We start from the raw sequence: 25619 nt of genomic DNA on the forward strand, positions 1-25619 counted from the left end.
GCATATCGAAACCTTCCCCGGGGTCAGTATACTCTAAATATGAAGTTTGGTTGAGATCTATCCAGCCGTTTCGACGTGATGGTGGAACAGACAAACAGACAGACAAACAGACAAACAGAAACAATTTTATTTATATAGATAGATAGATGTAAAGGAGAGGGCTTATAAGTCTCTGGTAAGCCCCCAACTAGAGTATGGTTCCAGTGTATGGGACCCTCACCAGGATTATTTGATTCAAGAACTGGAAAAATCCAAAGAAAAGCAGCTCGATTTGTTCTGGATGATTTATGAAAAAAGAGTAGCGTTACAAAATGTTGAAAAGTTTGGGTTGGGAAGACTTGGGAAAAAGAAGACGACTTGCTCGTCTAAGTGGTATCTTCCGAGTTGTCAGTGGAGAGATGGCGTGGAATGACATTAGTAAATGAATAATTTTGAGTGGTGTCTTTAAAATTAGTAAAAATCACAATATGAAGATAAAGTTGGAATTCAAGATAACAAATTGGTGCAAATATTCGTTTATAGCAAGGGGAGTTAGGGATAGGAACAACTTACCAAGAGAGATGTTGAAGAAATATCCAGTTTCTTTGAAATCATTCAAGAAAAGCTAGGAAAATAACAGATAGAGAATCTGACACCTGGGCGACTGTCCTAAATGCAGGTCATTATTGATTGATTGACTGAATGTGGTACCTGTATACGTAATGGAAATTAGGGGAATGCAAGTTACATGGCTCACCGTCCGATAACGGTAACTATTCAGAATCTAGTTGAGTGAAGTGTTCCGCCTGAATTTTCCCCAAATCACTGGAATAGGGCATGACTCTAGTGTCACAGAATCTCCCCTAATCACAAACGATGGCAGTTCAAACAAAACGATAATAGTGATCCTCACAAATGCTCGCAGGTATTAACAATGCAGGACTAATGATGATTATGACGTTACTAGTTTCACAAATAAATTTTACTTCAAAATGTTAGTACATTAAATATTTAGCCCGCCTGGTGGCCATGATCGTTAAGGTGCTGAAGTCTAACGGTCTGACACCGAGGTTAGCCGGTTCGAGTCCCGTTGTTCGAAAAAAAATTCACCTTCAGAATGTTGGCCGGCAGGGTAGGGAAGTGGTGGTATACAATTTCTAATCACTAGATCGCATGCCAAAAGCCTGGATTAAATTACAAACCTCTCCGCAGTGCTCATATGGAGTGAGGGCATATGACGCTGTTGATGGTGATTCGTCCGTCGGATGGGGACGTTAAGCCTTGAGTAGACCCCTTGGTGCTAATCGACAGGAGTAGGCTATGTGCCGGCACCGGGTTTCACCCTCTCCCTACTATCATATATCACGTCATTCATCTCATTAACTCCTCTGATGAGGTTGATGTCAGGAAGGGCATCCGGTCATAAAAACCCGCCACGACAGATTCATCTCAACTCATACCCGACCCCGTAGGGAAACGGTACAAGGGTTGGACAAACAAAGTACATTAAATATTTACTTTTAAAGAATATAACCTGAAAATAATGTAATTTCCATTTTTGATCCTTCCTCTAGAATCATAAATCATTCACTAAACTCATTAAGGAAACTTGCAGGCTTACAAAAATTTCCTCTTCTCCATTGACTAATTCTATCACGTATTTCTATTACTTGATATTGAATTACAAGATTAGCCATTGTATGTGTTCTCATAAGACTTTCACTTCCTTGACAATAAAAGGCACACCGTACTTTGGATGGAGATCAGTACCAGCTTCTCATATGCCACATCACGAAGGAATAGCATATTCTCATTTGAATGGCAGCGCTAGTGCTCTTCCATTGCCACCAAAAACCAGTCCGATTTATTTGAACGACTCTATACCTGCGCAATGGGGGAATCATATTCATCAGTCGAGAGTAAGTTGCTTATAGTGAGACTTCTTGTAAATGGATAACATTCGAATTTTCCATCGTTTCGTTGTGTTATAATCTGTAAATTGTGCCACTAAGATTATGTGACGCCCTCACAGATGTAGAACTTAGTGGGATAATATGAAATTATTTATGTTTGATATAAACTGAAACAGTGCCTCCGTAGCTCAGGCAGCAGCTTGGCGGCCTCTCACCGCTAGGTTCCGTGGTTCAAATCCCGGTCACTCCATGTACGATTTGTGCTGGATAAAGCGGAAATTCTACCGATTGTTTTCATTTCCCATGTCAGTCACTAATCACTGCCCCAGAGGAGTGCGAAAGGCTACGGCAGCCGGCACAATTTCTATCCTCGGCGCTCCATCCTTGATCTGGTCGATTGACTGGAAACAGGCTGTGGATATTCATACATAAAAACAGTTTGTATACGATTACAATTTTTTCTCTTGCAGATGATACTTGTTCTTGCCGCCGTGGCGCTGGTCGGGGTGCTGGCCGAACCGCCAGTGGGAAACCGGTACTTGCCTCCTTCTAACGGTGGTTTCTCTGGTGCACTTTCCTCAAAATACGGAGCTCCAGGCAGGTCGAGCAGGCTTGGCGGAAGCCGATCTGGATCTCTCCCCTCCCGTAGCAGTCTTGGTAGCCGTGGTGGTCTGTCCACTCGTTACGGTGCTCCTGGATTCGGTGGTGCAAATGGTGCACTCAGCGCTCCATCAACTCAGTACGGTGCTCCTGGATTCGGTGGTAATGGTGGATTTGGTGGTGCTCTGAGCTCTCCCTCGACTCAGTATGGTGCTCCTGGATTCGGTGGTAATGGTGGATTTGGTGGTGCTCTGAGCTCTCCCTCAACTCAGTATGGTGCTCCAGGATTCAGCGGTAATGGCGGTTTCGGTGGTGCCAGCGGAGCATTGAGATCACCTTCAACTCAGTATGGTGCTCCAGGATTCGGTGGTAATGGCGGTAACGGTGGATTCAGCGGTGCTCTGAGCTCTCCGTCGACCCAGTATGGTGCTCCCGGTCTCGGTGGTAATGGTGGATTCGGTGGTGCTCTGAGCTCTCCTTCGACCCAGTATGGTGTTCCCGGTCTCGGTGGTAATGGTGGATTCGGCGGTGCCCTTAGCGCTCCTTCCTCTCAGTACGGCGCTCCTGGCCGCGGCGGCAATGGCGGTTTCGGTGGTGCCAGCGGTGCTTTCAGAGCTCCCTCAACCCAGTACGGTGCCCCCAACGGCGGTGGATTCGGTGGTTCCTCTTACGCTTCAGCTGCTGCTGGTCGTCTCCGAACTGCTGGCCCTGCTCCCGTATACGGTGCCCCCTACGCTGATGCTTACCGTGGAACAACTGAGGACCCTCTTGCTGTAAGTGTAACATTTCCTTATGTCCATTAATATAAAATTACACTGGAGACTTAACTCAATATCTTCAACATTTTCAAACACGATTTTGTGAAGTTCGAATATAATTCGAAGAGGGCCTTAGAAGTAGAAAGGTCATCTGCTGTAGTCAACTTAACAAATGTTAGGTTAGTTAAGTGGTCAAACTGCATGTCCTCGGTTTCTTTAAGACTCGAGAAAATACTCTCAAGGAAGCTGTATGGTTCACTTCTCTGTAAGTTTAATGTTTTGGGTCTTCAAAATTTCCATTTCGCAGCAATTATCTACACATAAGACATAATTGAGCTTATCATCTCTCCTTTACTGAGTTAACTATTGCGCAGGTGTAAAACTTCTAAGTTCAAGACCACTTTGAGTTCTTTCAAATTCAACTCTGCCACTCCATTCAGTACTCATATTAATACCATTCGAAACTTCATTCCTGATATAAATCAGACTAATGACAGCATCAATAAAAATATTTACGATTGTTTGACGTTTGTGATCCTTTATGAATTATCTGAGATTTTCTGTCTCATTTTTATTATAAAATTTATACTCGAAAGACCTACAGTATGTACATTTGCACAAGAAATGGTCATACTGTAAAAGTACGTAGATTAATACAGTAATAACGATCTGTATTCAATTTATATATATTCAAGTTCTCTTTGCTCTTCCACACTTAATCTCCACTAAAACATCAAGTTACTAGTAAACATCGTTTTCTTAGGATTTTCTAATGGGCGAATTATCACAAGAAACTAACCATGCGATGTCTAATCCGATAGTTGGTTGATGTTTTAGTAGCCGACATCAGAACTTGGACTGTAAAGAAAGTGTTTGGAAAGTAGAACCTTTAAGCCAGTAGTGACTTATTACATTACAAGATTAACCAATAACAGATCATTATAAAGTGCTGAAAAAGCTGTACTGTGTATTGTCACATTTCCACAATTCGATAACATTCACTCGTACAGTCAAACACATAATGTAAGTTTGCGGAAGATTCGTACTCATTCAAAGTTTCGCATGATGCTATTTTGCTGATTATTAATATTAAAATTGTTATGCATCATAAATTAACTTCCCTAACGACATATTGGTATTCTTTCTTTAATAGGAGCCCGCGAACTACGAATTCTCCTACGAAGTCCAGGATCAGGACTCTGGGAACGACTTCGGCCATCAGGAAAGTCGTCAGGACGAAGATGCCGTTGGTGAGTACCGCGTCACTCTCCCTGACGGCCGTACCCAGGTCGTCGAATACGAGGCCAACGAGGCTGGATACAACCCCAACATCCGCTACGAGGAGACTGCTGAAGGTGCTGCCGCCGCCCAGAGGTCAGCTGAGATCAGGAGCGCAGCCCAGGGTGGATACAGTTACGGCCGAGGACAAGGAGGTCCCTACTAGATCACTGCCCTAGCACAACCTTAACACTGACCGCGAACGTCCGTCATGAATAATGCTTTACGGGGTATTGAGCTCAGTACCCTTAATGATCACGTCCTTATTTTAAGTCGTCGAGAGGGATATATCTGCTATGTATCAGGAACCACTATGTACATATTCCAAGTCCTGATAACTTTGCAGGGATTTCTCCCTCACTGGTATACGAGGGTTAAATCTGTAATTGCATGGTGTTTAATTTGTGTAATTGTGTAGTATAAATGTGATAGACTTTTTGTAAAAGTTTTTTATTTATTTTGTACAAACTGAATTGATGTAATAAACGATTACGTATTTATAAATATTGGTATCTTATATTACCTAACATTTCCCTAGCATCCTCATGTTTCATTGAGATAAATTAGTAGCTGTGACCATCGTTGATGGGTTCAGTTTCTAAAGAGTGGGCAAAATAAAACAGGCCTGGAAAATATTTACAATAGGACTGAGCCGGTTTGACCCTTAACGAACATCGCAGAAGATGCTGGAAATGGCCTGATCTGAAGAAATGAAAGCTGAGAATCGAAACGTCCCGATTCCACTTCACTCAGAAACCACTGGTGGAAACCAACACATGAAAGTTCGACTGGTCGCTTTAACGTATGTACAAGGGTACATTTGAGTAATATGAGTTCAAACGTGCTATTCCTAATACTATCGAATACCATGAGTAATCCAGATCAAAAAGATGAAATTCTTCAAAAGTAGTAGCCGACCGGAACATGGGTATCTACCATGTGCCTTGTATTATACGCTTCCTGAAGTTCTTTTTCAACTTTCTTACGGTGGAAATAGAGACTTTTGTACAGACACTCCTCATCTGTAAGGATACAGACGCCGGACCTTTTTGGAAAATGTTTCGACACGACAATCTCTTAATTCCTACTTGCACAGATAAACGGCGTTGGGAATTCGTAGAACTTCATTCCAGGGTTTCTTTCACTCGAGCAATGTTTTCCGGTTTTCCAAAACTCTTCAGTTTTTATTCGCTACAGTGACCGTTTCACGAAATTTTGGCACTAATTTTTGCATTGTAGATGGTGCTGAATGTTCTGCTAAAACACTTCCAATCTTAAACTTTGCGCAAACAGTTCCGCGCAGGTTTTCCTCGAACAGTGCTTCGCATAACACTCGACAATGAACAGGCACTGTTTTATCGTGAGCACCATTTTGTGTTACGTCACTGCCTTCGTGATGTACAGGCCGCACTGTAGCGCCGATGACGTCACGCAAAGAGGCGAACTGTTTCCTCCGCCTGACCCGTGTAATGCAAGGACATGATACGTCTGTACCCTGCAATTATGAAATATTCACAAATGTTGTATTAATATTACAGGTGAGATCACTAACAATTGTAATTTCAATGAATATTGAATTTTCACGAACGCATTGTAATCGAAACAGACTTTCAACGTATTAGGTCGTGTTACGTACCCGTAAGTCAGGTCTATGTAATTTTAGGAGAAGTAGGTTTCAAGTGCAGTCTACACGGTCAAAGCCTAAGTTTTTACTCGTCATTGTACCCAACAAATAAATATTATGCCTTAATACAAATATGGAGACAACAAAAGTACAAAATATAATAATAAACTTTGTTTTACGTCTAGATGGCCATAAATACAGTGGCTTTCTTGACACCTCTGGCACTATCCTTCGAAGACTTTCTTGAGAACCTTTGTCCTATACGAACATTTGTATCCTTTTTCGTTTAGGAATAGCTCATGTTTTCCCAACTATTAATGCACTTACCAGCAAGATCTGTTAGTTACTTCCCACATTCACAGAAATTGCCGAGGAATTGTTTTTACTCGCATTCATTTTGGGGAGAAAAGGCAGGGCGTTCTCAACATTACTAACTCAAGAAATAACCATGTGTAGGTTCAGTTGGTTACTGTCCACTTCTGAGCTTGTTGCGTATCAAAGCCCTGCTGTAAACCTGTGTAACAAGAAAGTCAACAGCAGAACTCATCATAAGCTCTGGAAAATGAGTGAAACATACTCCTCTATTCTTCGTATCAGGTACTTTTTTTGGTTGGGATTTTCGTGTTTCATAAAGGTAACCTGCCCTCATACGAAGAAAATGAAAATAGTAATGTATATTTACTTGTATAGTTGTATATTCGCCATGGTACGCAGAATTTCTTAACATTGTGGTAACTGTGAACTTTCACACACTGTATTTAAATTTGCAGCACATTATATTTCCACTAAAATTGTTGTACGATAACAATTAAATGAATAAATTCCACGTGAAGTCTTACATCCCGTGAATTTATATTACCCATCACGTGAAGATACCATACCTGACCTAAACTATGAGGTCTCACTATCTTAATAACAGCTGTTTACGTAAATCCCGATGTGATAACTTTAACAGAAAAACATTCATTATAGTTAAATATACATTTCCGTCTCTCAACAGTCACAATATTATCCAAAGAATGCTCCAAATTCTTATGGATTTCATTCACAAGTACAATTTGTAACATTGGCTTAGCTCGCCTGAATTGATCAGCTGATGGGCTTGGCGCGCTTTCTACAGTACGGCCTGTACATTACGAAGGCAGTGGTTACTAAACACGTCTGCTCCTCTCACTCACTCACACGTAATGATACAGTGACGTACTCGGAAGATGCGCACGGCCAGGCACGTTACAGCAACCGATTGGTGCATCGGAATCACGGGTTCCAGCATTTCCTGTGATGAGCAGTTCTCCTGTTCATTAACTAGGGTCAGTTACACGTCAGTCTCATAAATATTTAGCGGGCAAGTTTTATTTTGTTCACCCGATACAATTACAGCAGTATTGTTATGTAGCGAAGTTAGAGAACACTTCAACTACCCGGGGACTAGGTGTTTGTGTTGTCCCAGTACTCTCCTATTCACACACACTCACACCAAACAAGTAATTACACCACCAACCAACACGTATACACGTAGTAGTGAAATATATTTCTCCACATACTGTAGGGTTGCGATCAAGAAGGGCAACCGAACGTACAACAGCGTCAAGTCTGCATGTGCTGATCAGTTCGCAACCGTGATCCTACATGGTGTAAGAAAAGTGGTAGAAGAAGGGAAAGAAAAGAAGGCTCTGACGTATCATTGACACCATCGTCCTCATCATAACCATCTCCAGTTTCCCGGGTGTGGTGTAGAATTCTTTCCATTTCTGCACACGTACATTCTATCTGGTCAACATTACACTATTCTATTGCTCCTCCTTGCATACTTTTAATTATCGTCCTTGACCTGTGTCAAGGTCGCTTGCTTGACTCCCTTTACATCCAATCTCTTCAAGCGACTAAACCCTTTCGGTCTTCATGTTGGTAGAGTTTTAAAAAGTGGTTCCATTTGGACGTCTTTTCGGTTCATTTCAATTCTGATCTTCTCTCGTCTAGTTTTATGAAGCATTAACCTCAACAAATCCATTTCTGCAGCTTGGAGTCTGGTATTCTTCTTTCTGTTCATGATGCAAATTTCCATTCCATTTGTTGTTATTGGTACGAAGTAGGCCTGACACAGAGTCTTCTTAGATATCAAAGGCACTTGACTGTTCTAAAGGAATTTCATGACTTAGAGGTGAAGATCAGCTCCATTCGGAACTCTGTTGAGCTTAACGAGATAGTTGACCATGCGGTTAGTGTATTCGGGAGATAATGGGTCAAGTCCCAATGTTGGCAGCCCAGGTTTCCCATTTTCACATCAGGCAAATGCTGGGGCTATACATTAATTAGACTAAGGCCACGGCCGCTTCATTCCCAATCCTATCCCTTTTCTATCTCATCGTCGCTATAAGACCTATATGCGTCGGTACGGTGTCAAATCAATTGAAAAATATAATCAGCTGAGCTTCGACCGTCTTGAGTTAAAATGCAGCCCATGTATTAGAAATGATCGACTTCTTGTGATTTATTTCCATCCAGCATAATGTTCGTCTGTCCTCCTTGCCTGCTCACTTTCCTTGCTACTGGACTGATTTTGAGACCAAACATTTTACATTTGTAGTTACAGGTGTTTAGTTTCCAAAAATGCTTTAGAAGATTTCGGCTAGGTAACTGAAGAAATCAGTGTAATGTTATTGCCGACTAGTTTTGAAGGCTGCACAATTCGTGCTTTAACACATCACTGCATGATTTCCTGGAAAACAGTTAGAGATATAAAGCAAATGCGTGCGTGTTTAGAATATACCTACATATCAATGGCCACGTTTGGAAAGGTTTATTATTCTATAGGATTGTATCTGAACTGAATCTGAGCTATACCCATCCAACTTTTCAGCTCGTTTGTTTCACTAGTTTTATGATAAAATGTTCAATCCTGCATTGTTGTATCATTCCTCTAGGTTGACCCCTTGCTTATGTGACCACAGGAAACATGGCGGACGGTAATTCAATTAGTTTCAGCCTGGCAGCGCTTCCATCTCTCTATCTTATTCTAGCCTCTAGTTCGTTCAGTAACTGATAGTTCGCCATTTTCGTTGCCACCAGGCGTGGCACGTTCTACATGTTCAGAGGTTCAGAAAACCCCCTAGAAATTGATGTCTTAGTAAACTTGTTTATTAATAGCACATTACTTTAATTAATTATGTATATACTCACGCACGTGGCGATAATTCGGACATCAACCCTCGGTTGTTCTCCAGAGCCAGAGAAGAGGTTCAATTTCAGGACTGACGGCGCGGGGCTGTGGGACGTAAGGAGGGTGCACAAGGCGAGGGGTTATGAAGAGAAAGGAGCACCTAGTTCAGATATCGCTGGCGAGTGGACCAGCGAGAAACACGAGCAGCCACTAAATTACACGAAGAAATGTCAGAGAGCGCGGTTAAAATTGCCTTACGTGATTGGTTTTGAAGGGCTATTCATTTCACGATTTTCCGGTTCTGATTCAATTAACAGCATTTTTTGCAACTACGGTTTGTGTAGTATCAATAGGCGTAGCTAGCCTAAGTTTATGGTTATTAATGGAACATTTAACTAGCTATACGTGTTTTATGAAAATTAATAGCAAAATACGTCGAGACATAAATAACAGTAGTATTCCTAACATGGTCCGCCTCTGTGGTGTAGTGGTTAGCGTGATTAGCTGCCACCCCCGGAGGTCCGGGTTCGATTCCCGGCTCTGCCACGAAAATTTGAACAGTGGTACGAGGGCTGCAACGGGGTCCACTCAGCCTCGGGAGGTCAATTGAGTAGAGGTGGGTTCGATTCCCACCTCAGCCATCCTCGAAGTGGTTTTCCGTGGTTTCCCACTTCTCCTCCAGGCGAATGCCGGGATGGTACCTAACTTAAGGCCACGGCCACTTCCTTCCCTCTTCCTTGTCTATCCCTTCCAATCTTCCCATCCCTCCACAAGGCCCCTGTTCAGCATAGCAGGTGAGGCCGCCTGGGCGAGGTACTGGTCATTCTCCCCAGTTGTATCCCCCGACCAAGAGTCTGAAGCTCCAGGACACTGCCCTTGAGGCGGTAGAGGCGGGATCCCTCGCTGAGTCCGAGGGAAACGCCGAACCTGGAGGGTAAACAGATGATGATGATGATGATGATGATGATGATTCCTAACACGTCCTAAAAGCAGTTAATCCTACGCAAGCAAAGTCTTCCAAATCGGAGGAAACTGGATCAACTTAACGTAACTGCGCCTCATATTCTCCGTCTTTCATTCCTTATTACCGGGCGAGTTGGCCGTGCGCGCGGCCGTGAGCTTGCATCCGGGAGATAGTAGGTTCGAATCCCACTATCGGCATACCTGAAAATGGTTTTCCGTGGTTTCCCATTTTTACACCAGGCAAATGCTGGGGCTGTACCTCAATCAAGGCCACGGCCGCTTCCTTCCAACTCCTAGGCCTTTCCTACCCCATCGTCGCCATAAGACCTATCTGTGTCGGTGCGACGTAAAGCCCACAGCAATAATCATTTCTCATTGTTTTTGTAACTCCTTAGAGCTGCAGCCGTGTGCCTTAAAATAAAAATTGAGTTTCTAATCAAGCAACGTCATTTTACTTCCATGCAAACATCAAGTAACAATACATATGAACATGTTCTTTTCTAAAGCAGTGAACCCCAGACGTTTCATACTTCATACTTGGTACTGAAATATATTATTGAGTTTCATCTCTTTGGTCTGATGGCTGTGGTCGGGCCAGGGAAGTGAGAGGGCTGTGTAGCAGAGATCACATGACCATTTGATGTCACAAGCTGAAACGCTCAGGCTAATGTAATACGAGTCCACATGGCCATTCGACGTCTAATGCCAACACGCTCAACGTACAACTCACTTGTCAAAGCTTTGGAAGGGCTGAGTTACAACTTGATTTCCCCACCTCCGGAAAGCAACTCTTTTTTCCCCCATGAATTTATACAATATGCCTTTGCTGGTGAAAACTTGTGTTTACAGTGCACTACGTCTTCTGGTGTCGGCTAGAGCAATTGTGTTACTTTCATTGATCTGTCTCGGTTTTATCCTCGACTTTGACAATATGAAAGTGACTGAGGTATGAGCGATGCTAGTAATGTCATTCCTTCTGCAGCCAGTCCCTGGTCTGAATAGTGTGAAAATGTTGCCTGTAGGGTCGGTTGGTGCATGCGTTTCAGTGGGCTTGGCAGAGTGATATGTAACAGCAACTTCTGGTTCAGTGAGGAAAGGGTGTGTTTTTTTTTTTTTTTTTTTTTTTTTTTTTTGCTAGTTGCTTTACGTCGCACCGACACAGATAGGTCTTATGGCGACTATCGGACAGGAAAGGGCTAGGAATGGGAAGGAAGCGGCCATGGCTTTAATTGAGGTACAGCCCCAGCATTTGCCTGGTATGAAGATGGGAAACCACGAAAAACCATCTTCAGGGCTGCCGATAGTGGGGTTCGAACCTCCTATCTCCTGAATACTGGATACTGGCCGCACTTAAGCGACTGCAGCTATCGAGCTCGGTAGTGAGGAAAGGAACGGGAAACTACTTCACCCTTCATTTCCCTAGTACGCCTCTTTATTGATGCCTAGGCTATCTATGACTACTATTGGCGGAGCTGTTGAGGATCCAACCAGCCTTCGGGCTGAGGACTGAACATAATTTATACGTAGTTGCGTGATTCCATTCACACGTTGATTACGGCATGTTTTTTTAATCCGGAAGCATATGGCAGTAATGTGAAGTACGATGAATTTGAACAAAACCGAGACAAAATCAGGACGATGTACGATGTAACTTCTTGTCCAAAGTTGTGCGTAACAGCCCCTGCTTCTCATTACATAATGTAGTTAGTTCTTCCGGCCGCTGGCGTGGCGCTTCGATCAAAGACTCACGAGACGCTGCGATCAAAGACTCACGAAACCTGTTGTTGATGATATCTCCTTTATCTGCTCAATCGTCAAAAGTGAAATGACCTGAAGCTGTGCCAATCATGCCCTACCTTGTTCGGAATGTAGGAGCATTCGAAAGAAATCTATCACGAATAATTAAGAGTGAAAGGGGGGGGGGTATCTGCAAGGAACTTTTGTACCTTTATACTTTCTTTTATATATACAGTATAACATCAATGATATGAGAAAAAATATACTTACAAACAAGGTTTTTTTTACGAACGACTTAATGATGTATAGTGTATCAAATAAGTGACAGGACTGGGAGCGACTGCAAGACTTCGGCATAGTTGTGAGACGGAGAGCAAGCTATGGTGTGATGGTAAATGGGGTGAAAAGTCAGATTGAAAGTCTCACTGAAAGAAAAAGTACCCTCATGTTTAATTGCTGTGTTAATTGAATGAATGTACCTCCTTTTTCTTTCGATTGGCTTTACGTCACATTGACACAGTTGGTATTATGGCGACGATGGGATAGGAAAGGACTAGGAGTGGAAAAGAAGCGGCCATGGCCTTAATTAAGGTACATCTTGTGCATTTGCCTGTTGTAAAATTGGGAAACCACAGAAAACAATCTTGAGGGTTGCCGTCAGTGGGATTTGAACCCATTATCTCCTGAATGCAAGCTCACAGTTGAGCGCCCCTAAGCGCACGGCCAACTCACTCGTTGAAAGTATCTCGTGGGTACCACAGTAAGTATCTAGGTGTTAATATAAGGAAAGATCTTCACTGGGGTACAAACATGATGTTTGTTTTAAATGAAGGTTGCAGATCTCTTCGTGAGGTTATTATGTTATTAAGGTTGTAAAGGAGTCAGTGGTAAGACTACGGTAGAGTACGGTTCCAATGTCTGGGTCCACACCAGGGCTACTTGATTCCAGAAGTGGAAAAAACCCAATGGATAATGATGCTTGTTGTTTAAAGAGGTCTAACATCTAGGTCACCGGCCCCTGAGATCCAATAAAGCAGAACAATTTGTTCTGAGTGATTTTCGACAAAATGGTAGTGTTAAGAAAATATTCCCAACCATGGGAGGGGAATATCTGTTCGTCTAAGCGGTATATTCCGAGCTACCAGTAAAGAGATGGCAAGGGATGACATTTGTAGACGAATAAACTTAAATGGAATTTTTAAAGGTCAGCCTCTGTGGTGTAGTGGATAGTGTGATTAGTTGCCACCCCCGGAGGCCCGAGTTCGAATCCCGGCTCTGTCACGAAATTTGAAAAGTGGTACGAGGGATGGAAAGGGGTCCACTCAGCCTCGGGAGGTCAGCTGAATAGAGGTGTTGTTCGATTCCCACCTCAGTCATCCTGGAAGTGGTTTTCCGTAGTTTCCCATTTCTCTCCCAGGCAAATGCCGGGATGGTATCTAACTTAAGCCACGGCCGCTTTATTCCCTCTTCCTTGCCTATCCCTTCCAATCGTCCCATCCCCCCGCATGGCCCTTGTTCAGCATAGCAGGTGAGGCCGCCTGGTCGAGGTACTGGTCATCCTCCCCAGTTGTATCGCCCTACCCAGAGTCTGAAACTCCAGGACACTGCCCTTGAGGTGATAGAGGTGGGATCCCTTGCTGAGTCCGAGGGAAAAACCGAACCTGGAGGATAGGCAGATAAAGAAGAATAAGAAGAGGAAGGAGGAATTTTTAAAGTAGGAGTGATCATAATATGAATGCAAATTTGGAATTCAAGGTGCCAAATTGGGACGAATATTTCCTTACAGGAAGAGGAACAAGGGATTACAAAAATTTAGCAAGGGAGGATGTTCGATGAACTTTAAGTAACCAGATTATGAATTGATAGAGAATCTGCCACTGGGTGACAGCATTAAATGCAGTTCAATCAATCTGTCAATACTGATCTGCATTTAGGGCAGTCGCCCAGGTGGCAGATTCCCTATCTGTTGTTTTCCTAGCCTTTTTATAAATGATTTCAAAGAAATTGGAAATTGATTGAACATCTCCCTCGGTAAGTTATTCCAATCCTTAACTTCCCTTCCTATAAATGAATATTTGCCCCAGTTTGTCCTCTTGAATTCCAACTTTACCTTCATATTGTGATCTTTCCTACTTTTATAAACGCCACTCAAACGTATTCGTCTACTCATGTCATTCCACGCCATCTCTCCGCTGACAGCTCGGAATATATCACTTAGTCGAGCAGCTCTCCTTCTTTCTCTCAGTTCTACCCAGCCCAAACTTTACAACATTTTTGTAACGCTACTCTTTTGTCGGAAATCACCCAGAACAAATCGAGCTGCTTTTCTTTGGATTTTTTCCAGCTCTTGAATCAGGTAATCCTGGTGTGGGTCCCATACATTGGAACCATACTGTAGTTGGGGTCTTACCAGAGACTTATATGCCCTCTCCTTTACATCCTTACTACAACCCCTAAACACCCTCATAACCATGTGCAGAGATCTGTACCCTTTATTTACAATGATATTTATGTGATTACCCCAATGAAGAACTTTCCTTATATTAACACCTAGATACTTACAATGATCCCCAAAAGGAACTTTCACCCCATCAACGCAGTAATTAAAACTGAGAGAACTTTTCCTATTTTTGAAATAACTTGACTTCTAACCCCGTTTATCAACATACAATTGCCTGCTGTCCATCTCACAACATTTTCGAAGTCACGCTGCAGTTGCTCACAATATTGTAACTTATTTATTACTCTATAGAGAATAGCATCATCTGCAAAAAGCCTTACCTCTGATTCTACTCCTTTACTCATATCATTTATATATATAAGAAAACATAAAGGTCCAATAATACTACCTTGAGGAATTACCCTCTTAATTATTACAGGGTCAGATAAAGCTTCACCTACTCTAATTCTCTGAGATCTATTTTCTAGAAATATAGCAACCCATTCAGTCACTCTTTTGTCTAGTCCAATTGCACTCATTTTTACCAGTAGTCTCCCATGACCCACCCTACAAATGCTTTAGACAGGCCAATCGCGATACAGTCCATTTGACCTCCAGAATCCAAGATATCTGCTATATCTTGCTGGAAGCCTAGAAGTTGAGCTTCAGTGGAATGACCTTTCCTAAAACCGAACTGCCTTCTATCGAACGAGTTATTAATTTCACAAACATGTCTAATATAATCAGAAATAATGCCTTTCCAAAGCTTACATACAATGCATGTCAATCTTACTGGCCTGTAATTTTCAGCTTTATGTCTATCACCCTTTCCTTTATACACAGCGGCTACTATAGCAACTCTCCATTCATCTGGTATAGCTCCTCCGACCAAACAATAATCAAATAAGTACTTCAGATATGGTACTATATCCCGACACATGGTCTTTAGTATATCCCCAGAGATCTTATCAATTCCAGCCGCTTTTCTAGTTTTAAACTTTTGTATCTTATTGTAAATGTAATCGTTATCATATGTAAATTTTAATATTTCTTTAGCCTTAGTCTCTTCCTTTATCTGGAGATTATCCTTGTAACCAACAATCTTTACATATTGCCGACTGAATACTTCTGCCTCTTGAAGATCCTCACATACACACTCCCATTGTTCATTAATTATTCCTGGAATGTCCTTCTTGGAACCTGTTTCTGCCTTAAAATACCTATACATACCCTTCCATTTTTCACTAACATTTGAATGAAAGCCTATTATGCTTGCCATCATGTTATCCTTAGCTGCCTTCTTTGCTAGATTCAATTTTCTAGTAAGTTCCTTCTATTTCTCCTTACTTCCACAGCCATTTCTAACTCTATTTCTTTCCAGTCTGCACCTCCTTCTTAGTCTATTTATTTTTCTATTATAATAAGATGGGTATTTGCCATTTCTCACCTCCCTTATTGGTACAAACCTGTTTTCGCACTCCTCAACAATTTCTTTAAACCCATCCCAGAGTCTGTTTACATTTTTATTTACCGTTATCCACAGATCATAGTTACTTTTTAGAAACTGCCTTATGCCTGCTTTATCAGTCATATGGTACTGCCTAATAGTCCTACTTTTAAGACCTTCCCTTCTATCACATTTATTTTTAACTACGACAAAAACAGCTTCATTATCACTAATACAATATATTACCTCAGTTTCTCTATAGAGCTCATCTGGTTTTACCAGCTCCACATACAGGATATTTTTCCCTCTGGTTGGTTCCATCACTTTCTGAATCAGCTTTTCCTTCCCATATTAACTTATTTGCCATTTGTTGGTCATGCTTCCTGTCGTTCGCATTTCCTTCCCGATGGACATCTGGTAAATTCGGATCTCCCGCTACAATCACATTTCTTTCCTTGTCGTTTCCTACATAGCTGATTATCTTATCAAATAATTGTGAATCCGGATCAGTGCTACCCTTTCCCGGTCTGTACACTCCAAATATATCAAGTTGTCTATTATCTTTAGAAATGAGTCATACACCTAGAATTTCATGTGTCATATCTTGAACTTTTTCGTAGCTTACAAATTCTACTTTCACCGGAATGAATACTCCCCCTCCCACCATTCCTACCCTATCTCTACGATACACACTCCAGTTCCGTGAGAAATTTTCTGCATCCATTATATCATTTCTCAGCCATGATTCAACTCCTATTATAATTTCTGGTAAATATATATCTATTAAATTACCCAATTCCCGGTACAGCCACAAATTTAAGAATGGCAGGAGGGCTGGTATGTGGACACGAGTTCAGTAGCGAATGACTGTTTCATGGAAGAAAAAATGGTAGAATATTCTGTTTCGTTACTTATGTGATAGTGAAAGGAAAAAATAAACTCGTGTCCACATCCCGAGGTGGTGCAGCTCTTTTCAGGCACACCCCCAATGGAGGTGAGCTGCATGTACCATTTCAACCACATACCAGCCCTCCTGCCATTCTTAAATTTGTGGCAGTACCGGGAATCAAACCCGGGCCCGCGAGGAAGGCACCTAATTACACCAACCGTTACCGTACACCACAACACTACACATGTGATAGTGAAAGGAAAGTGGGAATTGGGTTTGTCAGTGTCGCGGTCGCAAATTTTGTCGTATTATTCGTGCAGCGTGATATGTGTTGTCAATAGAAAGTATCTGGTATTGGTAGTAGTTATTGTTTTAAGAGGAAGGAAAACTGGGCAACCATCCTCTCTTAAGGACAAACAGAAGATTTGAGATTTGAACTGTGTACAAAAGTATAATGTATATCTGCTTGAGGCTCCCATAGTCCTACAATACTGAACATACAACAATGAATATTTCTCCAGCGCCATGCAAATTAACCTGAGACGCGTTTAATTGGCAAATATTTCATACTGAAGAAAGATCATCAACTTGAACATTAATCTCCACCATGCGGGAAATATTTTGAACGATTAGAAGCCAGAGAAGAATTGGAAAACATGGTATATCCACCTAAAAGACCCTATTGTAACTCGATTAAGCTTCTTCGGGATCATTTGGACAGAAGTCATGAAGAGTGGTTATTATCGTATTTAGGGGTTAGTAAGGATTTAAAGGATAGACTGTATAAGTAAGTGTTAGAGTACGGTTCCAGTGCGTGGGTCCCACACCAGGGTTACGTGATTCGAGAACTGGGAAAGATCCAATGGATAATGATGCTTGTTGCTTAAAGAGGACTTACATCTAAGCCATCGGTCCTGATGTATTTAAGGAGTCGAGAAACATTTCCGAAGATAATTTGCACCTTTTATAGAAGCAAAAATGCTCAGAGATTGCAAAACAACGATAAAAGAAAGGAGAGGTTAATATGAAGAAAGCAAAATCTGGAAAGTATTGTTACTTGTCAGCCCCGTGGTAGCTCCTTTAAATATTTCCAGGAAGGGGCTGGTGACTCAGACGACCTGGAATCTCCCAGCCGGCCTATGGGGTGGGGCAGCCTTTCCGTGCATTGTTCTCGGAGGCCACCTTAACTGTTAGTTTCTTTGAGATTCAACGGGAATGTTCTGCCTCCAGTGACATCGTCAAATTTCTCGATCAAATTACGCGAGCTATAAAAAAAGGGAGACTAGAACCGGAGAGTAAGTCAGTGTTGGACTCGGAGTCAGAGTTGGACTCAGTGTTAGAGTGAACGACATTTGGGCTTCGAGGTGGAGGCAGTGTGGCACTCAGTGAGATGGGGTTCGGTGGCTCGGTGGCTGAGCTGAGGGCGACAGATATATTGTCTGTCACTAGTGTCCCACCGAGGTCTGAACCAGGAGCTGTTGTTGTAGTGTCGGAGAGGCCAGTGCGTGTGTAACTGGAAGCGACAGAACGAAAGACTGTATACTGCCTTAGGAGTACTGTGTGTGTGTGTGTGTGTGTGTGTGTGTGTGTGTGTGTGTGTGTGTGTGTGTGTGTGGATTGAGGACTGCCGTGAATCAGCGATTGAAGCAGTTATCGTGAGTGTGAAGATAATTGGACGTGTGTTAATGTTCGCTGTTGTGAGTATCGTCCTATTGTTGTTGGATACTGTTGAGCTGTTGCTGATCGTTGTTCATTTCGTGTGATTTTGTGAAGTACCGGACTATCATTGGAGTTGAACCGACGAGCAGTCGTCGCGTGTTGTATAGACGGGGGGCACTGTGTTCAAATCCAGCTGTCTACGCACAGTGGCTGTACGAGGTGACTGAACTTAGGGAAAGTGAAAGTAAGGATTATAGACGTTCCCAGGTAGCAGCCGGCCGGGACTCCCGCGTGTGTACGGAAGAGAGATTTGTAAAGAGACTGGTGGCTATTCATAACTGGTTAGAATTGCTTGTGTTCAATTATATGCGTGTGCATTTATTAGGCCATCCTGAAATACATTAGAGTAATCAAACAGATGCAGTTTTATTCATAACAATATTCTTCGTACCATTAAACATATTAAGATACTAATCTTTGTCTACACTATTGTTTCAATGAATCTTGAGCGTGAGAGGTGTCCAAAACTTTTGAACATTGATGTATTTAAAACTGCCACTTCACAAACGTGATAACGTATTGCCTAAGAGCTGTTAAAATTGTAATGTATATACAAACTCTGAAGATACCCTTAACAATTATTATATCTATAGGTCCATTGGTTTCTGTGGAGAGTGTGCCTGAATTGAAAAATATTGTACAAATATTATTGTTATTTACAGAATGCTGAAAGCATGTCCGTAAGACTAACTTAACTTAACTTAACTTAACTTAACTTAACTTAACTTAACTTAACTTAACTTAACTTAACTTAACTTAACTTAACTTAACTTAACTTAACTTAACTTAACTTAACTTACTTACTTACTTACTCACTCACTCACTCACTCACTCACTCACTCACTTACTTACTTACTTACTTAAGCTGTTTACATTCCGGGGTTGTTTTTTCCCTTGGACTCAGCAAGGGCACCTCTACCATATCAAGAGCAGTGTCTTGGTGCGTGGAACATTTGATCGGGGATACAACTGGCGAGAATGACCAGTACCTCTCCCAGGCAGCCTCACCTGCTATGTTGAACAGGGGCCTTGTTGAGGGGGGGGGGAATTGGAAAGAATAGACGAGGAAGTGGGAAGGAAGCAGCCGTAGCCTTAAGTTAGGTACCATCCCGGCATTTGCCTGGAGGAGAAGTGAGAGACCACGGAAAACCACTCCCAGAACAGTTGAGGTGTGAATCGAACCCACCTCTACTCATTTGATCTCCCGAGGCTGAGTGGACCCCGTTCCTGCCCTCGTACCACTTCTCGAATTTCGTGACAGAACCGGGAATCGAACCCGGGTCTCCGGGGATGGCAGCTAATCACATTAACCACTAACCAATCCAGCCCGCTGGTTTTGTCACTAGTCAGATCTAACCAATCCAGCCCAATGGTTTTGTCACTAGTCAGATCTAATCAATCCAGCCCGCTGGTTTTGTTACTAGTCAGATCTAATCAATTCAGTCCAGCTGTTTTGTTACTAGTCAAATGTAATCAATTCAGTCCAGCTGTTCTGTTACTAGTCAGATCTAACCAATCCAGCACAGCTGTTTTGTTACTAGTCAGATCTAATCAATTCAGTCCAGCTGTTTTGTTACTAGTCAAATGTAATCAATTCAGTCCAGCTGTTTTGTTACTAGTCAGATCTAACCAATCCAGCACAGCTGTTTTGTTACTAGTCAGATCTAATCAATTCAGTCCAGCTGTTTTGTTACTAGTCAGATCTAACCAATCCAGCACAGCTGTTTTGTTACAAGTCACCGAGCTCGATAGCTGTAGTCACTTAAGTGCGTCCAGTATCCAGTATTCGTGAGATTGTAGGTTCGAACCCCACTCTCGGCAGCCCTGAAGATGGTTTTCCGTGGTTTCCCATTTTCACACCAGGCAAATGCTGGGGCTGTACTTTAATTAAGGCCATGGCCGCTTCCTTCCCACTCCTAGCCCTTCCCTGTCCCATCCTCGCCATAAGACCTATCTGTGTCAGTGCGACGTAAAGCAGCTAGAAAAAAAATGTTAGCAGTCAGATCTAATCAATTCAGTCCAGATGTTTTGTTACTAGTCAGATCTAACCAATCCAGCACAGCTATTTTGTTACTAGTCAGATCTAATCAATTCAGTCCAGCTGTTTTGTTACTAGTCAGATCTAACCAATCCAGCACTGCTATTTTGTTACTAGTCAGATCTAATCAATCCAGCACAGATGTTTTGTTACCAGTCAGATCTAATCAATTCAGCTCAGCTGTATTGTCACAAGTCAAATCTAATCAATCCAGCACAGCTGTTTTGCCACAAGTCAAATCTAATCAATCTACTCCGGTGGTTTTGTCATTAGTCAGATCTAACCAATGCACCTAAGCGGTTTTGTCACTAGTCATAGCTAACAATTCAGCCCAGCGGTTTTGTCACTAGTCAAATCTAACCAATCCAGCCCAATGGTTTTGTCACTAGTCAGATCTAACCAATCCAGCCCAATGGTTTTGTCACTAGTCAGATCTAACCAATCCAGCCCGCTGGTTTTGTCACTAGTCAGATCTAACCAATCCAGCACAGCTGTTTTGTTACTAGTCAGATCTAATCAATTCAGCCCAGCTGTTTTGTCACTAGTCAGATCTAACCAATCCAGCACAGCTGTTTTGTCACTAGTCAAATCTAACCAATCCAGCCCAATGGTTTTGTCACAAGTCAGATCTAACCAATCCAGCAAAATGGTTTTGTCACTAGTCAGATCTAACCAATCCAGCCCGCTGGTTTTGTCACTAGTCAGATCTAACCAATCCAGCATAGCTGTTTTGTTACTAGTCAGATCTAATCAATTCAGCCCAGCTGTTTTGTCACTAGTCAGATCTAACCAATCCAGCCCGCTGGTTTTGTCACTAGTCAGATCTAACCAATCCAGCCCAATGGTTTTGTCACTAGTCAGATCTAACCAATCTAGCCCAACGGTTTTGTCACTAGTCATAGCTAACAATTCAGCCCAGCTGTTTTGTCACTAGTCAGATCTAACCAATCTAGCCCAACGGTTTTGTCACTAGCCATAGCTAACAATTCAGCCCAGCTGTTTTGTCACTAGTCAGATCTAACCAATCCAGCCCGCTGGTTTTGTCACTAGTAAGACCTAACCAATCCAGTCCAGCGGTTTTGTCACTAGTCAGATCTAACCAATCCAGCACAGCTGTTTTGTTACTAGTCAGATCTAATCAATTCAGCCCAGCTGTTTTGTCACTAGTCAGATCTAACCAATCCAGCCCGCTGGTTTTGTCACTAGTCAGATCTAACCAATCCAGCCCAATGGTTTTGTCACTAGTCAGATCTAACCAATCTAGCCCAACGGTTTTGTCACTAGTCATAGCTAACAATTCAGCCCAGCTGTTTTGTCACTAGTCATAGCTAACAATTCAGCCCAGCTGTTTTGTCACTAGTCAGATCTAACCAATCTAGCCCAACGGTTTTGTCACTAGCCATAGCTAACAATTCAGCCCAGCTGTTTTGTCACTAGTCAGATCTAACCAATCCAGCCCGCTGGTTTTGTCACTAGTAAGACCTAACCAATCCAGTCCAGCGGTTTTGTCACTAGTCAGATCTAACCAATCCAGCACAGCTGTTTTGTTACTAGTCAGATCTAATCAATTCAGCCCAGCTGTTTTGTCACTAGTCAGATCTAACCAATCCAGCCCGCTGGTTTTGTCACTAGTCAGATCTAACCAATCCAGCCCAATGGTTTTGTCACTAGTCAGATCTAACCAATCTAGCCCAACGGTTTTGTCACTAGTCATAGCTAACAATTCAGCCCAGCTGTTTTGTCACTAGTCAGATCTAACCAATCCAGCCCGCTGGTTTTGTCACTAGTAAGATCTAACCAATCCAGTCCAGCGGTTTTGTCACTAGTCAGATCTAACCAATCCAGCCCAATGGTTTTGTCACTAGTCATAGCTAACAATTCAGCCCAGCTGTTTTGTCACTAGTCTGATCTAACCAATCCAGCCCAGCGGTTTTGTCACTAGTCAGATCTAATCAATCCAGCCCGCTGGTTTTGTCACTAGTAAAATCTAACCAATCCAGCCCAGCGGTTTTGTCACTAGTCAGATCTAACCAATCCAGCCCAATGGTTTTGTCACTAGTCAGATCTAACCAATCCAGCCCAATGGTTTTGTCACTAGTCAGATCTAACCAATCCAGCCCAATGGTTTTGTCACTAGTCAGATCTAACCAATCCAGCCCGCTGGTTTTGTCACTAGTAAGATCTACCCAATCCAGCCCAGCGGTTTTGTCACTAGTAAGATCTAACCAATCCAGCCCGCTGGTTTTGTCACTAGTCAGATCTAACCAATCCAGCCCAATGGTTTTGTCACTAGTAAGATCTAACCAATCCAGCCCGCTGGTTTTGTCACTAGTCAGATCTAACCAATCCAGCCCGCTGGTTTTGTCACTAGTCAGATCTAACCAATCCAGCCCGCTGGTTTTGTCACTAGTAAGATCTAACCAATCCAGCCCGCTGGTTTTGTCACTAGTCAGATCTAACCAATCCAGCCCGCTGGTTTTGTCACTAGTCAGATCTAACCAATCTAGCCCAACGGTTTTGTCACTAGTCATAGCTAACAATTCAGCCCAGCTGTTTTGTCACTAGTCAGATCTAACCAATCCAGCCCGCTGGTTTTGTCACTAGTAAGATCTAACCAATCCAGTCCAGCGGTTTTGTCACTAGTCAGATCTAACCAATCCAGCCCAATGGTTTTGTCACTAGTCATAGCTAACAGTTCAGCCCAGCTGTTTTGTCACTAGTCAGATCTAACCAATCCAGCCCAATGGTTTTGTCACTAGTCATAGCTAACAATTCAGCCCAGCTATTTTGTCACTAGTCAGATCTAACCAATCCAGCCCAGCGGTTTTGTCACTAGTCAGATCTAACCAATCCAGCCCAATGGTTTTGTCACTAGTCAGATCTAACCAATCTAGCCCAACGGTTTTGTCACTAGTCATAGCTAACAATTCAGCCCAGCTGTTTTGTCACTAGTCAGATCTAACCAATCCAGCCCAGCGGTTTTGTCACTAGTCAGATCTAACCAATCCAGCCCAATGGTTTTGTCACTAGTCAGATCTAACCAATCTAGCCCAACGGTTTTTTTCACTAGTCATAGCTAACAATTCAGCCCAGCTGTTTTGTCACTAGTCATAGCTAACCAATCCAGCCCAATGGTTTTGTCACTAGTCATAATTAACCATTCCAGCCTAATGGTCTTGTCACCTCCAGGACCTCACCATCGAGACGTTGCCAAGCCTGCTGAGTTCCATGTGACGTTGTCCAAACCGCGCCAGTTTGGATCACTAACCTTACTTTCGACCTCTTTTTGCGGATGGTTTAACGGGGTCGTTAGTCTGTTGGAGTCCCGTTTATGGAAAGAATATCTCGCCATTAGAAAGCTGGCCAGCAGAAGAGCAGAGGTGGTGATATACAAATTCTAATGACTAGATTGCGTGCCAAAAGCACGGATTCAGTTCCAAATCCCTTCGCAGTGTTCATATGGTGTGAGGGCATATGACGCTGTTGATGGTAATTAGTCCGTCCGATGGAGACGTTAAACCTTGAACAAACCCGTAGGTGTTATTCGACAGGAGTAGGCTATGTTGGGACACCGGGTTTCAGCTTCTTTCTAGCTCATTATCGTCATCATCGGACACCCATACGGGCAAGTCACCCTTGGGTGTCGAGTAGAAACATCTGTGCGAAGCGAGCCGAACATGTCATCGGACACTCACGGCACTAAAGGCTATACAGTAAATAAATTAACTACCGGTACTGGAACGGAAACACTGCTCTCTGGCCATTCAGAGACTGCCGGCCAACGGCTTCTGATGTCTAACTGGGCTGTTGGAGCTGCGTGTGGGTGCTCCGGCATCTGCGGCAACCTGGTTCGACCAGTTCATTACCGTGGATAACTTGACGTGTGTACTTGAGGAATGGCGACAGCTTTGAGGAACATAACTCCTTATGCAAGTGAAAGATGAGCAATAATTTGAGGAGAAGGGGAGGATAATGGGATGATGAAGGCTTCACAAATGAAGAGTTGTTGAATCAGGCTGGGAAAGTAAAACATTTTGACAGAATTTGACCATGATAGGACACGCAGGACTTTTTTTGCTATTTGCTTTAAGTCGCACGGACACAGATAGGTCTTATGACGACGATGGGAGAGGAAAGGCCTAGGAATGGGAAGGAAGCGGCTGTGGTCTTAACTAAGCTACAGCCCCAGCATTTGCCTGGTGTGAAAATCGGAAACCACGGAAAACTATTTCAGGGCTACCAACAATTGGGTTCGAACCCACTATCTCCCGGATGCAAGCTCACAGCTGCGCGCTCCTAACCGCACGGCCAACTCGCCCGGTACACCCAGGACTTGTTCCGTAGATTTGATGGGGATGATAATGGTATATGGTGGTCAAACAAATGATTGCTTATATTAAATACAATATTGGTGTGGAGATGAAGAAATTAGAACAGGGTAAATACCATGGAGAGATGTATCAACCCAATTAACAGACTAATAACAATTCTTATTATAATAATATTATTGGTTTTACAGCACTCTACTACTTATGAAGTTTTCGGAGGTGCCGAGGTGCCAGAAATTTGTCCTGCAGAAGTTCTTTTACGTGCCAGTAAATCTACGAACACGAGGCTGTCTGATTTAATAGCTTCAAATACCATGGGACTGAGTCTGGATAGAGCCAGCCAAGTTGGGAGGAAGAAAAAAACGCAGCTACAGATGGAGGGATTATTCTGAAAGATCTTCTCAACGTAAACGGAAATCGTTCTCTTGAATTCGCGAACAGCCGAGTTCTGAGGAAATGCAACGTGGATGACAATACAATACGCTCAGGGAAGTAGAAAGGGTGGTAACCAATCTAAATTGTAACAATGCATCAGAAAAATAGATTAATTTTGACCCGATTTTGTGAAATAAGGCTTCAAAACGTGATAGGTTTAGTGTGGAATATATCATAACTTAAATGGTATTTTGTTGATCAGTATACCAGGCAAGATGATCAGAGGCATCTTGGAAAGAAATGTGCCATCACTGGTTGAAAGTACAATGGATGACAACCCAGGGTTGTTTCAGACCACAGAGTGGATACCA

This window comes from Anabrus simplex, chromosome 7 (genome assembly GCF_040414725.1).
Source record: "Anabrus simplex isolate iqAnaSimp1 chromosome 7, ASM4041472v1, whole genome shotgun sequence".
NCBI lineage: Eukaryota > Metazoa > Arthropoda > Insecta > Orthoptera > Tettigoniidae > Anabrus > Anabrus simplex.